Here is a 13,993-nt window from a genome sequence, read left to right as displayed (position 1 = left end):
AAACCTTCCAGTTTCAATCATGTGTTACACCTCTCTAAGTATCTAAATATAAATGAAAGAAAAAAAGCAGCATAAAAAAAAATGCCCAAATATCGCATTTAATTAGGCTATTCTCAGGTTGCAAGTTGACTTTTGACCTTTTGGGAGATCTTTCTCTTCTGTTTCCGTAATCTTTGATGAAACTTAAAACTATTTAAGAAATAAAATCTTCACCGTTTCTCGCAATTGACACCATCTTTGGAGTGAAGGTGAAAAGAATCAAGTGATTTGATATCTCCTATCCTAGTTCGTCCTCTTCAAGTATGGTAATGAGCTGACTTAATGACGTAAGGGGAAATCCCCGGGAGAGTTGCACTGCAGTATATACACACAAAATGCGTTAGTCACATTTCAGTGAGACGAAATAAAGAACCTGGAATAAGGTGTTATGAACCCTTGTTTCTCTTCTCTGAAAGGGAGAATATGCATTTCTTTGGAAGCACAAAAGAACAATGAAAAATGACGGCGAAATGAAGATAAAGAAAGAAAAATGGAGCAACGCTAAATAATATACTGAAAATGTTGAGAATATAGGCCAACCTCTGTAGGTTCATTTCTTTGTTTCTTTCTTTGTTTCTTTCTCTCTTTCTTGCTTGCTTGCTTGCTGGCTGGCTTGCTTTCTTAATGATTCTAACACACGGACCGTTAGGTCGGGTGATCTGATGCAACACAAACTTCCCACAACAAGTAACCATACTATAGTTTCTTTCTTGTAGATATTAGCTAAAAAATACATGTTAACATAGTTAGTTAAGGGACAATTGGTTTTGGTTGTCCATCTTGGCTAAAACAAAAAGAACATGTTTGGTCGAGTTTTTAAAGGTTATAACACAATGGACTAACACTCACATTTAGATATGTACTGAGGCGTCGACGTTATCATCGATCTATAGACTTAAAGGAGCAGTAACATAGAGATACAACATAACTTTAAAGCTGGATGCATTGACCACATGGAGAGCTATAGAAACATTGCTAGCATTTTTCTTTTATTTCTCGGACCGTGATTAATAAAGAATTAAAAATTTGCCTAACATCATCCTGTAATATGCGTTCTATAGTCAAGCCAATATAACACTAAGTTCGTCAAACAGTATACGTTTTTTCTCAACATGCGTATAGTTATAGCTATGCGTTCTATAGACAAGCCAATATAACACTATTCATCAAACAGTATACGTTTTTTTTTCTCAACATGCGTAGTTATACGGCTAGGCTAGAATACCAAGTGTGGTAGTCTGTCAACCATGTTCGTTTTGACTACTGATTTTCACAAGCGGTGTTATAACTGTCTGCAGACACTTTTTTCTTACAAAGTAACTTAATTTCTTTTCTTAAATCCTGTTAACAAATTTCTGTCCAAAAAAAGGAAAAAGCGAGATATAAAGAGAGAAAGGCTAATCACATCTCCCTTTCTGCTTCATATGTCATATGATGTCATATATACTGCCCACATTAGCTAAGGAGTCACATTTGCCTACAACTAAAACTATAAGAACTAAACAGACATGGAAAGAGACACAGACATTCACATTTATATAGAAACTTATATATTTACATAAACTACTTAAATATGTTATTTATCATTTCCTAACCTCTATAGCTGGAGGTATAATACTCTTGATGTAACTTTGTGTAAGAAGAGAAAGGAGTAGACGTTAAACCATTGCAGTATATAAATAGGGAAGGGTCTGTCGAAACATTTTTATGATGAAAAACAACAACAACAACACCCCGGGCTTGTAGCGGATCTCCCGTGCACATGACCTTTGTAACCCTTGAGTGTAATTAAAAGCTTCCTGCATGACGTGAAACTGCGATCACTTGAAGATGGTTCTTATCTGGTTCATAAGTTTTCATTGTCGAACATTTTCCTTCTTTGTGTGCCCCCCTGCCCCCCCCTCCCCCTTCTTACATAATCTTACTTTGTCACTTTCGTTCTTCAAAGTTCTTTCAGCGGTCAAACCTATAAAAAACACACAAACTAGCCTTTCTGACGTAATTTTTGCATTCTATTGTTGGTGGTTCAGCTTTTTTAGTTCCTGTTTTTGCTGTTGTTGTTTTTTATCCTAACTTTGTTCTTGTTTTTTATTTATTCCTTTCATTCATCTTACATTGCCACCCTCTCTAATATTCGACACCGAAGGCGAGATGACGCTTTAATCTATGGAACGCCAAATAATCAGTACTATCTTATGCGGCGGGGAATTGTCCCGTTGATTGCAGTGTGTCAAAGCCATGCTGTTCTTAACACGCCACTCACTGCTATATGTACCAGCCAAGTGACAGACCGCGTCATGCCTTAGTTCACATTTAATCAGGACCGTTATAAATCAAAGAGATAACAAATATATACATCTACATATAGATATATATATTTGTTGATTACGTAATCTCGTGCAAGTATGAACTATACATTTAATTTATTGTGATCGTAATGCATTGCAACAAGGATGTATTATCTAACTGGAATAATGTAATGATTCGTAAAGAGATTTTTTTTCCTGTTTTCTAATTGTTTCTTCCTTTCAGAATTCGGTTTGATGCGGACCGTCTGTTGTTTAAAACTTTAAACTGTTATGGATTTGATCTGTGGGACTAATCATGTGAACTAAAACAAATCTTGATTTATAAAGACAACAGATTTGAAGAAAACACCAATGCACTTTAAAGCGATTGTCATTGTTAAATCTATCACACACGCACGCTCGGTCGTTCTCGCTTTCTGATTGCAGCTATATAGGGTAAGTAACTAAGTTTAAATTAAATATGTCTATTACATATTTCTCACTTCTTTTCAAATCTAGGTTATATACATATATATATATATATATATATATATATATATATATATATATATATATATATATATATATATATATATATATATATTGAAGAAAACACCAATGCACTTTAAAGCGATTGTCATTGTTAAATCTATCACACACGCACGCTCGGTCGTTCTCGCTTTCTGATTGCAGCTAGGGTAAGTAAATTAGTTTAAATTAAATATGTTGTAAATATGTATGTTAAAATGTTTATTACATATTTCTCACTTCTTTTCAAATCTAGGTTATATATATATATATATATATATATATATATATATATATATATATATATATATATATATATATATATATATATACATATAGATATAGATATATATATATAGACATATATATGTAGTGTCGTTAAATGATATCGTGAGTTTAATTTCACGACAGCAGTATATATGTAACAGTGATATGCATACATTCGTTACGGTAAAGGTGTACCTTAGGGACAGACACGTTGAACTGAAACGCATGAATAAAGATTTGGTGATATCGAACTTAAAGGAGAAACAATCCCAACCACCATCTTAAACTTGTTATCTGAAAGAGAAGCTTCGGATAAAGAACTACCCCACCCCCACCCACCCCGCCCACACCTCCCCGATCTGGCACCCTCATCAGCCCATTTGGATCTCAAGTGAAATATCAATATTTTCAGTCCTGTCATGGAGTTTATTATACCATATTTGTATACATACAAATATAACTTGTTTAGTTACAGTTTATCTATCAAACAGTATCTTCGGACACGGTTGGTGTTACAGTAGTTTATATACTCTGTAGCGTTGTACTGAAAACACTGCCTCAGTGAATAAGCAAATTACGATCACATAGCAAACCGGGCCATGCTTTATGGAACATATATCTGTTATAATTCAACATCTCGAAAATTATGACATGAACGGTGCTAATGGGGTTCAAACACTTACCAAAAGTCAGCGCTGGGCGATGCCCACCTCCGCCCACCTCCGCCCACCCCCTCCTCCTTCCCCCATTCCCACCCGAACTCATAGTCAATCGAAAAAATGATTAATAATTCTTTCGGAAAAGATTGAGACCACTCCTTTGGACCCTTCCATAAAGGGTCGTGACCTTACCTAAATAATTTTATGAGAACGTAACCCACCCCCCCCCTCCCCGACCACCTTAATTTGACATACTTTTTCCAAGTATCCATTTCGTATTAAACTGAAGTAAAATGGGCCAATCATGTTCGGGAACGAGTTATAAACCCAAGCTATTTCCTCCGGAAATTTCCTCTTAAAATGTTTCACATGAGAGAACGTTGACAAAACTTCAATCTTGTTTTCTCGGTAAATTATGTACCTTTATCAGGAATAACTCCATATCGTCCCTGGTCTATTTCATTATCAGTGTATATGTACATATTTAAGATGGCCGTGTTCCAGATTAAACGATCTCTTTGTAATTCTCTGTTATTGATGGGACTCAAACTTCCTTGACAACGATCTTAATAACGCGTTAAAATGCCACCAGTCGGATATATAATCTTTTGAAAGGAAAAATCTCTGTGTTTTTATGGCTAATTTGTCGATTTTCCAAAGTGATGCGTATTGCGTTTTAGAGAAGTTGAAATTTAAACTTTGCGGCCTAGTTAATGAGGCGCTTTATAACCAACCCAAATAAATCCTGAGGGGGTGAAAAAAAGGAGCCGAAAAAAAGTGAAATGAACGTTGGATGTGACACTTTGCAGGGAGGAGAATTTTATTGCGAGACCCTCTCGTTTTTAAGATATAAGAATTGCACAATGCTCCTTCTGAAAAACAGGGTCAATTAATTACATTTGGATACAATGGCAATTTCAATGTCGTCGAAGATCTCTAGCACCTTTCAAACTGCTTTGAATTGTAATCAGGTGTGACGAGGTTGGGATACAGTCCCGGGGCCCTGGATCAATTGGGGGATCATGGAAATATGCGATAAAGAGTACTATATTCTCATTTTATATATACAAAAGAAGTACAATGAATTTATGAAGATTACAGAAATGGGGCTCCGGTGACATAAATGTACCAGGGTCCAGCTTCAACCTCGAGGGCCCTCCCTGCAAGGAACATCAGCAACGAGACTAGGAACTATCAATATCCAACATGTTTTAATTGGGGGAAGGGGTATCCTTCAGCCGTTCGGAAGGAATCGACATATTTATCAAATTTGATAATGGCTACAGGCACAAAATTATTTTTGATATTTTCAAAACTGTTTCGAGTACCTTTCATGTGCATATATAAGTTTCTTATCGAATAGGGGGGGGGGGGGGGTGGGGGTATGTCTATTTGTTAATGGGAATTGCCACAACATGTTTGTCACAGTTGATAATGATTTACACGTAAATAAAATGATTAGATAAGTTAAAGACCATTTGAAATAACTTCCATCAGCACATGTTATATTTCTCAATACCTCTCGCAGTTTGCGTTTTTGAGAAATTTGCTTTCAAGGAACTAACAAGGGAAGCCAAACATAAACACAGAGATAATAGCAGGAATCCTTTCACGGTGTCCAAATTCAGTTAACACAAAAGTAGTTATAAAATCTCTGAATATCATATATGATGTATAACAAAAACTGCAAACTTTTAAAATAATCTAAATAAAAAATATATGCCTATAAAACAGTATGTTGTGAGTGTTTGAGGCGTTAAGAGCATTTGTGTGGCAAAATTTATACATTCTGTTTTGTGTTAGAACGTTATCCCTTCAAGCGGCAGCTGGGATCGAAGCAAGAAAGCTAAAATACCAAAGTTAACACAAAACCAGCCAAGATCGCACGGTGACGAGTCTCGATGTATAGGAAGGTCGGGGTTGAGAGTGGATCAAATTATTGCGTGTTCGTGACTAGGCGCTGCCTTTGCCGAGTTTTCTTGAAAAGAGAAATTATAGAAGAGGGGAAAAACACAAGACATCCATTTTGTCTATACTAACACAATACAAATTGTTCGAGACAATATCGTATTCACGGATTGGATTTATTCCTGTGGTGTTCTTTGTTTCTGATGGACGATATATTAAAATCTCGAAGATAACATGAAAGTTATCCAAGTATAACAATGTTCGTGTTATCATAATACAACTCAATGAACCCCAGTAGAACATGACATGACTAAGCGCTTTAAAGAATTAATAAATTCATACAAAATGATTAATTGAGATTTTATTTGTTGTCATGGAGATTTAGTTTTTTTGGGAGCAAAATACGTTAACCACATGTGTCGATGTATTGTTGTGGAAGTGAACCTTTAAACTCAGCCAATCCCAGATAAAGGAGTCGACACAAACTCTCAGATTTAGAGCAATATGTAGGGCAAGATAATTATTAAATAGGTCGACCATTATGCTTAGAAAAAAATGGAGACTATGTGGTAACATATATATATATATATATATATATATATATATATATATATATATATATATATATATATATATATATATATATAAATATATATATATATATATATAAATATATATATATATATATATATATATATATATATATATATATATATATATTTATCGTTGTTGTTCATGTGGCCTATACATGACTGTTGTCAATGTATAAGCTTGTTCGCAATAAGAATTTTCATGCGTTCACTGTACACGGAAGGGGTACTTTGAGTCATTATAGGCAAAAAGGAGATATTACCCTTTACATACATGAACCTTCAGCAGTGTGTCTTTCATCCGACGAATATTCAGTCATAGATTGAATTTCCATTGTATTATCTAACCCTGAAGAACGACGAATACAAAACAAAAACCCAAAACAATCGAATAAACATTCATTGAATATTGATGATATGTTAATCTCAACCTGTATGCGTTTGTTTATTATAGCTCACAGCTTGTTGCGCGAGGACGTGAATAAATTTTGAATCTTCTCAATGATGTCAGTGATGACTTCATCAGTGACTCGCCGCTAAAAAAAAAAAAAAAAACATGCCTACGAGTCAACCTTATCATGCATTGTAACATTGTAACATGCAGTATACTGTTGTTGACAGTTGCGTGTTATCGTATATAGGTGGTAACCTTGTGTGAAGCAAAGACGGAAAATTTCGTGTCCCACAAACTTACTGTATTTGGTTAGTTACAGTTTTGGATTATTTAGCGGTAAGAAGTGTCGGATTATCTTATATGCAGATGGGGCAATTTAACCTGGAGGCCCTCCAATTTCAAGGGGTCCCCCTATCTCAGAGTGTCTCCGTGCACACTGTCATGAAAATCGTTTACCATTTTCGGGGCCCTTGCAAAACATAATACATTAGATGGGGTGCATGGGTAGAGGTTAGGGGTAAGGGGAAAGCATATGGTGCCTTGGATCCCGAAGGAGGGTGTAAATCATCCAACACGGATCCGACTAGGGTGTTCAGGTTGGTCCTACCAGACTTGCGACAAACTCAACTCAAACTACAACTTCAAGTCACTGAAAGAAGCACTGTTCTTACCTCCATATAATTTCACTGTTAATTCGGAATCAATTTGGTGAAAATCTTGGTTCACACGTGTCAGTCCGCATCCCTCTCTTCCAAAGGGACCCAGGGCGATGACAGCATAGTCTGTTAAGAAAATGATCACCCAACATTTATACTAGTTTGGGGTTTTGCTTTTTTATACGAAGTTAAACTTGCTTTTGTATCATATGCTAGATCGGATTTCAGGAAACGATTTAGCCTCGTCTGGTATATTTATATATTATATATATATTATATTATATATATAATATATATATATATTATATATTTATATATGATGGTTTGCTATTGCTTCCTATGGGCGCTGTTCTTATGTCAGTAAAACAATTCCGATGCCAAATTGATGTGAAATAAGCTATTCGATTTCTATGAAGAAATTAGTCACCCCGCCATTAAAAAAATATAGTTTCAGTGTAAATTTACGGATAGTTCTATATCTCTTCTGTTGTGGTTTTCAATAGGAATTTGGGGTCTTGAGGGATCCGAGATGGTGGAGATGAGGGTGCGGGAGGGGGGGGGGACATATACACTGGTCACAAAGAATTACGCTGAAAGGTATAGTTTGGAAAATCATATTGTTTACAAAACTCGTTCCACGTGTGGTTTACTATACTTCCTTGAATCAAAATGTGTTCTTTTTTGGTATAATGATTTTTTTCGTAAATTTGTAGTAATTTATTCCCTTTGTGACTTCACCAATCGAAGAAAAGTTTTTTTTTTAAGTACGAATCAAAATATCATTTGTAGAACCAGTGTCGATTTGCTATTAAAACGTGTAGTGAGTCCGCATTCGTATACTCAGCAGCTGCATAGTTCTCTGTAGTACTCAACCCTCGCAAATGTGTACGCAAGTTTATGTACTTATTCTGGAAATATGATATAGATACAAGTGCAAAATTAAATACCGTTTTGAGTACTCTTACTATAGGACCAAGTGAGGGGGTGGGCGTACTCGTACTTATGATGATGTACTCGGAGTATACAAGCCTTCGAATTTCAAAGATCTTTCCATTTATTAAAGTCAACCGTGTTTTAAGTTTACACTACAATTAACGTAATTATTCTTTAATTATTATTATTATTATTATTATTATTATTATTATTATTATTATTATTATTATTATTATTATTATTATTATTATTATCATTATTATTATTATTATTATTAGTGTTATTATTATTATTATTATTATTATTATTATTATTCAATAATTACGATGCAAAACGTGACCACAAGTAGGTTAAGCAGACTTATTTACCGCGGTCCTATACTCATGTCCTCCAGAGGTAGAAATGGAAACATAATCTTGTTTCATCTGTACAACAAATCTTTCCTTAATATTTCTATAAAAAAATTAAATATTCTATTGCTGTAAGGAGCCATATTCGCCTCATAAGAAACAATGTTAAATATGTAACGATTAAAGTATCTGATAATCCTTGTAGTTAATACAGAAAAGCTTTATTGTTATAATGTAAAAAAAAATAGGAAAACCCCAAAGGGGATGTTCTACTTATAGGAAATGAAAAATAAACCTCTACTTGAAGTGTTTTCTGTGGAAAATGTGGTTCAACGTTTTAAACGCATTCGTAACAAATACACTCACTTTCACCTTGCTGGAAGTAAGGTTTAAGTAGGTTACCCATGACAATGTGTTTATGCGGTTTTGTAACCATTTCATTAACTTTTTTTCTAAGAAGATTATATGGTTACAATAACTCGCCGCGTACCAACCCGAAAGCTGTTCTACTAAAGAAAGTTTCAACAAAGTTTATAACAAAAATTGATTTTACAAGTTTGAATTTCAGTCAGTGTAAATCCATGCATCATCTCAACCAGCAATTCTTAAATTTTACGATGGAAACTTTTTGCCTTTAACCTATTTTGCTTAAGAAAGTTTTACAGATGTTCATTAGCTCTGATCAAAATTATAATAGAAATTGCGGTTCATAATGTTGCCCCCAGACTTCTAAAGTGACGTCATGTTGAAATTTTGTCTGCAATATCTTAATGGATATATATATATATATATATATATATATATATATATATATATATATATATATAGTATTGCTGACGAAGGTCCTAGGGTGACCGAAAATTCCAATATTTTTTCTAAAACTTTACTCCTTATTTGTCAATTATGAGTCTTATTATCTTATTTCTCTGATTATATATATATATATATATATATATATATATATATATATATATATATATATATATATAAATGAAAATCGTAATGAGTTGGAAAATCAAGAACAGTGAAAAAACTTTCAGCCTCCACCGGGATTCGAACCACGGGCCTTCCGCTCTGTACGCGGACACCCTAACCACTAGGCTATGGACGCTGATTGTATGTCCAGAGGTTCGAAACCGGTAAGGAAGGTCGTAATTCCACTGTAGGCGTATATATATATATATATATATATATATATATATATATATATATATATATATATATATGTATACATACCCTGACGACTCTGTCACTGTATCATTCATAATATGACATTGTCACTGGTTCGACGTTATAAGTATCGGCTACACTGTTGATCAAGTAGAATTATTTAACACGACTATCTTGTCTCCTCCAACCTGGAGGGGTTTGATAAGAGCTCGATTTATTTACTATTTTTGTATTAACCACTGCAGACGACTGTCTGGGCCTATAACAGTGAAAGATAACTCTTGGAACGTCAAGGATAACACGTAAGAGAACAAAAGATGCGAAAATGTACCGTTATATAGCCTAAGACAGCTTTTCAAATAATTCTTTTCATTTCTTTTATCATATACATAACCATTGTACATGTATTACATTACCATTAGCAACATACGTCATACACCTCCTACGTCATATGGCGAAACACATCTATACCGTGTAAGTCCATGGTACTTCCATAAGTACATAAAATTCTATTTCGTTTTACTATAATGACTGAATTAATTATTCATAATTCTTTTAAATTGTCCAGATTCAGAAAATTAAAATATAAAAACCCTTACGTCTTCATGTTTCTTTTTCTTTTTATTGTATATGCTCTCGTACCTAATATACCTACGATAAGTATACATCATTATAAACGTACATCCACGTAGGATCCATCGGCTGTGGAACGCCGAATTGTGCATGTATGGCGAAATATGTGTCAAAAGCCTCGGGAGATATGACAACACATTTTATTCTCGATTTATCTGTGTTAATAAAATCTTTGCACTTTAAAACAGTTCTGGTTGGTATATCATTCCAAGATGGTAATTAATTTAAAACAAAACATTTATGTATGCTGGTCGTATCCTTAAAGAAGGAAAACGCCAAACGAGCCGGCATAGGGAATTTCGTGCAATACCCCGGGGGCCATTGTACACAGGTATATATATGTACATAAACTAGGTGTTTTATAATAAGATTAATTATAGTGACTTTAATTATGGCGGCGGACGGCGTTGATATTTGGTAATACATGAAATTCTTACTGGCTCAATTAACGTCCTTGACCAGTGAGTGTTAGATAGTGCTTTATAAGGGCATTGGTTACTTTTTGTACGTTAATATTTCTAAACAAAAAAATTCAAATGACTTTTGTTAGATTTTTATATCAGAGACAGGAGAGATTTAGATTATATGTTTAGTGTTCCAGTCGTTTTTTTAAAGTGATGTCATAACAGTTAAAGCGTTTTTGGCAGCGCTATAGCCCATCGTTCAGGTACACATGAGGCACAAAGTGGTTCATCCAGTTCGTTGTATGACAATATATTTTACAACGAAGGTCCGAAATAAAATTATACCAGGGCGCGAGACGCAAAAGTGGGGGAGCGAAATATTTCCGGTTGGTTGCGGGATTTATTTTCTCAGTCGTCGGCTATCTTGTATACAGTTTTTTGGGCTTGCCAATATCCACAGTCCATGAGGTTGCTTTTATAGCATTATCAGCATAGTTTTGAAGTATCGGGGTCTAATGGGGCGTGGCTTAGTCTTCATGGAAAGCTCCTGAGTCGTGAGCATAAATCCAAGGCTGACCGCAAGTTTAACATATATGCAAATTGTGAAATTTACATATCACAACAGATCTGTTTTATACCAAGGACAATCCAATTAAAGGTGCAGTAGAAAGTGTACAGACTTGTCCTACTTTAGTTTTGTGGTAGGTATGTCAAGGTTTGACCTGCACCAAATATAAGAATCTATCCGGCTAAAGTTGCTAGGGTGCATGATTCAATTGAAATACTAATTACAAATTGCACGTTTTGTGTCAAGAATGAAAGAATTGATAGCGTTATTGGGATCGATTGGAATTTAATATGTGGTGATTTATGAATGATTACTACAGAAAAAAAAGCCATCTTCTTTTTAACAAATTCGTATTATGGTTCGCCATTTTTGCTATACTAGTCAGTGTCAACAAACTACAGAATAATGAGCACTTTATTTTGTAAATTAATGTCCTTGCATTAGGTTTAGCAGGCAATATGCATATCTACATCGATCGTGTTTTGATAGTGATCGATTTATTGGTTAAAATTTAATTGACATTTTAAACTTTATTACTACATAGCTATGAGAAAATGAAAATGTAATAAATTGTAAAATAATACACAATAAACTGCAAATCAATGTTTATATAACAAACTTAACAATAAACAGACAATATAAGAAACAATACCATCTTTATACTTTATAACAAACTATAAATTTTGCAACGTATGTATCAGTCAATAGCACAAACCTTGAAACACTATACATTTTATTATCAAATTATATATGAAATAATGTATGTAACAAACTGTAAAACAAGTATAACATAATACACTACTTAACAAACGTGCATAACAAACTGTGTAGCAAATTATGCATCAATTTGTATGTGAAATAATGATACAAACTATACATAAAACTATCTAACAAACTATAAATCAACGTATATAACAAACCATATATCAAAACTACATTACACTATCAAACTAAACTGTGTAACAAAGTTGATAACGAATTATATAATAAAACGTATAACAAGATATGTAATCAATCTGTATGTGAAACCATAATACAAACTATACAATCTATATAACAAACTATAAACCAAGTTACCTAACAAACTATAATGAAAACTGCATTTAGTACATTAGACTATCGAACAAATTATGTAACAAAGTTGATAACGAATTATATAGTAAAACTTATAACAAAATATGTAATCAATCTATGTGAAACCAAAATACAAACTATACATCCTATATAACAAACTATACGAAAAAATGTGTTCAATATAATATGAAATAATCTTAAAAACAAACTTTGAAAACATTTAAGTACATAACAAATAATTTACTGATAAAATACACATAACAATCTCCGTGACAAAGGTTTATCAATAGTTCATTCCTTTTTCAATAATTTCGAGGTCTTAACAGAATGTTTACACTAACGAGTACATTAAATATTTTCATAACCTGCAGGTAGAAGAACATGATCGTGCTTATATACTAAATAATTACCGAAAGATTATTCCAAATCACAATTTATCAAACAAAGTAATTGAAGTTTGTTTTTGATTCGATCATGTGCGTACTTTACCCATTGTTAATTGGTATATAGTCATTCTTTATGGTGTTTCATACATTGGAAATTCCCACTCACATTCCAGTGCGGAAATTGTCCACATTCATTACTCTGACGTCACAATTTAAACTGTTCTTCTTTGTACTATTACGTTACAAATGTTTGCTCACTAAACCTTAAATTTGACTTTCTTCTAACCAAAGTAAACTGGTATCTTTTAGAGACGGAGATTAAAGGCAAAAACAGGGACAAATGAACGATTATTTACAAATTCTTGTACCAATGAAAACACCTCATTTGATGTTTGAGTCTCAATTGTGCATGAATATGTATATTGCATTAAGAGAGAAGTCGTGTTAATATTACAATCTTCATTTCTCTTGCCTGAAGAAAAAAAAAGAGAAATGAAGAGAAGAAACAAATATTTATTTTGTTCATATCAACCTTTTGCAATATGCAAGAACATGTAACAATTTCTTTATGACGATCTCTACTCAAACAAATACCCCAAGGATGCGTATATCGAACGAATTACCATCCATAAAATATACAAACTTCTTTAGTTTGAGTTAAAAACAGAAAAGAAGTTTAGACGCCGTTTGTAATTTGAGTTTGAGCTTTTATGATATGACTTGTAATTTCCCCTTAAACATTCTTGTTTTTGGTGCGGCTTCGCTCACAACATCGTATTGGCCCCCTGAGGGTGAGTCTACGAGATGGTTCTGACTAAGAAAAGGCTGACTTTTTGTGATCGCGGAACGACTGTGGAACGATTACGGATTGTAAAACAGCGCTAAAATGTCACGAAATGGACAACGGTGGTATAGTGTTACGTATGTGATCGATAACTTTTTTTTTTTAATGTAAAGTTTTGAGAAAGAAGGCTAGAGAGAGAGGTGGAGAGAAATGGGAAGCTTTATAAGTATGTGTGTTTTATGAAGCAAACGATAAAGGGATGATAAAACCAGGGAGTTGTTATGGAACAACTCCCTGATAAAACGGTGTTTATACTTCACTCATGGAACCTATGGAGGGCTGCAGATTTCACAAATATAGGA

The 13,993-nt window shown here is 33.8% G+C and overlaps 2 protein-coding genes across 3 annotated transcripts in view; both read left to right on the top strand.

Moving 5' to 3' along the window:
* Positions 1-2,714, top strand: part of LOC139962884 (E3 ubiquitin-protein ligase E3D-like) — a 43,467-nt gene extending 40,753 nt beyond the window's left edge. For both annotated transcript variants that reach the window (XM_071963271.1, XM_071963273.1), the window contains one exon: positions 2,572-2,714. The gene's annotated coding sequence lies outside the window, so the exon portion shown is untranslated. The remainder of the gene's footprint in view (positions 1-2,571) is intronic.
* LOC139962880 (glutamate receptor ionotropic, kainate 2-like) overlaps positions 2,649-13,993 on the top strand; it is a 111,191-nt gene continuing 99,846 nt past the window's right edge. Inside the window, exon 1 of the mRNA XM_071963263.1 lies at positions 2,649-2,783. The gene's annotated coding sequence lies outside the window, so the exon portion shown is untranslated. The remainder of the gene's footprint in view (positions 2,784-13,993) is intronic.

The sequence above is a fragment of the Apostichopus japonicus genome, chromosome 21, assembly GCF_037975245.1.
Source record: "Apostichopus japonicus isolate 1M-3 chromosome 21, ASM3797524v1, whole genome shotgun sequence".
Classification (NCBI taxonomy): Eukaryota; Metazoa; Echinodermata; class Holothuroidea; order Aspidochirotida; family Stichopodidae; genus Apostichopus; species Apostichopus japonicus.
This window is presented reverse-complemented; position numbering and strand designations above follow the sequence as displayed.